At 32.6% G+C, this 3,605-nt stretch overlaps 1 pseudogene; it reads left to right on the top strand.

Moving 5' to 3' along the window:
• The first annotated feature begins 917 nt into the window (after window positions 1-917).
• The window catches only part of LOC140918616 (uncharacterized), an 11,897-nt pseudogene continuing 9,209 nt past the window's right edge, over window positions 918-3,605 (top strand).

The raw sequence follows: 3,605 nt of genomic DNA on the forward strand, positions 1-3,605 counted from the left end.
ACAAATGTGCAGTTTTTGCTACTGACTTCGGTTTGTATTCGGCTACAACATGTTGTAGTCGAATACAAATGGGCAGTTTTTACTACTGACTTCATTTGTATTCGTCTATACATATATGTAGTCGAATAAAATCTTGACTTTTATAAAAAAACTTGATTTTCAAACATTGTTCACGCATTTTGACATTTTGAAAATTATTTTGAACTATATGTTAAAGTAGAAGGTTCTCATGTGTATTTGAAATATAACAATATTATATTGCATCATATACCATAAACTATAAGTCTTTTAATATATTGACAATAGTTGACTTGATTGTTGACTTCACTTTGAACTTGCAACTTGGTCGTTTTACTTGGTTTTTGTCTTCATCAAAAACATAAGTATTCTTGTATATTTACAAATTTCTCTAATAACAAACATTCAAAGGGCAGAAAAAAAGTAGTAAACATCACCCAAATGATCAATACACAATTATAATATAAAATCACAAAACATAGAACACAACACATTGTTAGTGAATAAAACATTAACTCATTGTTTTGCTAATGTCAACTATTTCCATTTTTTCAAATGATTACATTATCGTGTGTGACAATTATTCAAAAGTTAAGCAAAAATTTCAATTAACAATCGTGTGTATTCGTTCATGTGTAATAAAGGAGCGACGATGTACAGGAAATTCGATCCCAAACCACAAATATCGCAACAATGAGAAAATCCCTAAAATGAACCCCTAACTCCCAATTAAAGTCACGAAAATTGAAAACAACACCAAAATTACATATAACTAAGCAAATGTTTCAAATATATATTTTATATGAAGTTTAAACTAACATACAAAAAGATATCTAAATTTACTTTTTAGGAAGGTGATAGAACAAAGTTGTTGTTGTAGATGTTGTCATAGTCAAGAAATGAAAGTGAATGAACGAAGATGTCAGAGGTCGTACAAAGGTTGGGGCTCGGATCAGAACGAAGGTGAGAGAACAGTGGTTGCAGGTTAGAACATTCGTTGTGATGATGGCGATAATGTGGATGTGAGAAAGTGATAAATTAGAGCTTGAGATTGAACAAAGGCGAGAAGGCAATGGATTGGGGCTCGGGATTAATCGACAGAGAGAAGGTGGTTGATTGGGTGAGAAGTTGATGGATTTGGGGATTTACCGTTTTGGCTCCATTGAATTTCTTTTGGCTCCATTGAAAAAATTAGGATTTTGGCTTTATTGAAATTTTTTTGGCTTCATTCATAAGTAATTTAGGATTTACATTATGAAAAATTTGTACAGAATTTTGTTCACAAACAATTAAGAGTTTGACTCATTTAAAAAATATTTATTTTTCAATTTTGATGTCTATAGCTACATATTTAAGTGTGTCCCTATAATAATTAGTGATAAATTTATGTCATCAAAGGTAAGCCACCTATACCAACAACAAATAGTTTATCTGTAGGAATATGTTATTTATACCTACAACTTTAAAAATTGTCACTAAAAACTTTTGTAGGTAAATGTCTATTTTGTTGTAGTGATGGGATGAGTTGTTCCCTTCTTCCTAAAGGATTATGTGAACACATTGAGAGTATGATATGCAAATTTTGTAACGGTAGTAAGGGTTCAAAAAGGAGAATTATTGGATTACTCGGTATGTCTTATGTAAACCAAAATCAGAGGGTGATATGAGTTTCCAAGTTTTTCATGCTTTCAATGAAGTAATGATTTCTAAGTAAGTGTGGTGTATCATAATTAACCCCTTCCCGACCCTCATGGCTCAATGCTTTAAAGCTAGATATTTCCCTAATAAGTGTGTCCTCCATGTGAATGTTGGGTATAACCCGAGTTTTAATTGGAAGAGCATTCATCACACCACTTGGGTTATTAAAAGAGTTAGTTGTTGTTGGAGGATTTGTAATGGCAATTATGTGAAAGTTGGGGAAGACAAATGTTTGGTTCATCAAAATGGCTTCAAAGTGTTCTCTCCTTGGAATACAACTTTTGTTGATAACACTTTCCTTAGTTTTGAGACAAAAAATTAATCAAATTCCAATAGTGGAGTCAAACCTTATGGACAAGTTAATGTGGTTATGTACTACAGATGGAACTATTCGATCAATTCGAGATGCAATGTGATTCGGGAGTGGGAAGTGTCGTATAGGCCTAGTTCATATAATCTTTCTAGCGAGAGGAATATATGGAAGAAGCTCTAGAAAATGAACATGCCTCTTAGAGTATTAACCTTTATATGGAGAATGATAAACGACGTTGTCCTCGTTAGAGAAAACTTGAAACACACGAGTGTGAATTGTCCCCGTCACATTAAGTCTATTGAGCATACTTTTTGGGATTGCGTTTGGGCAACCCGTATTAAATTTGGTTCCCCTCAATATTAATTTTGGTTGATATTCATTCTAAAGATTGAATTTCTAATTCTATTTTACATTCTAATAATAAAATATACATATTTATTCAGCAGAAAATAAATAAATCAATTGAATGTCATCCAATCGTTATATGGAGATGGACTACTTATGCGGAAATGAGTATTATTGATAGCGTTTCAGCAAGTGTACTGAATCGTTGCAAGTAATAATTAAAACGGTAGTACCGAGTGTCGAACTCAAGGATTGCGTTTTACTATCGAATTATATTTAATGACTGAAATTGAACAAAAAATTTCCAAATTGATTGAAATAATATTTGAAATTAACAACAGTAATAAAATTAATCTTTTATAATGAGAAAAATGTCAGGGATGAGTTTCACTTCGAATCCAACCTTGGTGTCTAATTTGATCCTTGTTATTGAATTCCTTTATTGAATTATTGCCGAATTCTCTTTATTATTCTTGCCCTAATGTCTTAGTGACAGAACCTTTAATTCCAAAGTAACCCCTAATTCCTTAGTAGATTTAAGATTATAATTAAGCATTACCGCATACAAATTATCTTGTAAATTATTGCTTTGCAACTAATTTAATTGGTTTCATGACCTGCACCTATGTCTAGACTACAAATTCATGAATTTCTCATCTCAAACATTCGTAAAGTCCACTTCCGTTTCAAAATACAAATCGTAGAACATTTTAATGTTGATCAAGCAATAAAAAGCATTAAGCACAAATATGAGAAAAATAATTCAATAAACTCATTCATATAACTAGAAATCAAATCATAAAAATAAGGGTTTCATCTTGTTACACTCATCCCTAACAAATAGGGTTTAATTACTCATGACAGAGATAAAAGAGATAAAAATTAGAGAAGAATTATAAGAAGGATTCATGAATGATTCTTGATAAAACTGCTTCAATGATGTTAGAAACGGCCGTCTTTGAGTTTCTATGCTATGGCACAAGTCTCCCAACTTCTCAAGAGTGAAAAAGATCCCTAAAACAGTAAAAATCTGCATTCTTATGGTTGCTGGTGTGCGTCGCACGCCCCAAGCGCGTTTGGGCAGTAGCAAATGCTGGAAAAAGTGCTTCAGGTGCGCTTGGGCGCGCTCCAAGCGCTCAACATCTGTTGTCCAGCGTATATTGCATTGTTCTCCTCTTTCGAGTCTGAATTTGGTTCTGGTGTCTTCATGAAAGTTGTAGCTATGGATCTT

This window comes from Cicer arietinum, chromosome 7 (assembly GCF_000331145.2).
Source record: "Cicer arietinum cultivar CDC Frontier isolate Library 1 chromosome 7, Cicar.CDCFrontier_v2.0, whole genome shotgun sequence".
NCBI lineage: Eukaryota > Viridiplantae > Streptophyta > Magnoliopsida > Fabales > Fabaceae > Cicer > Cicer arietinum.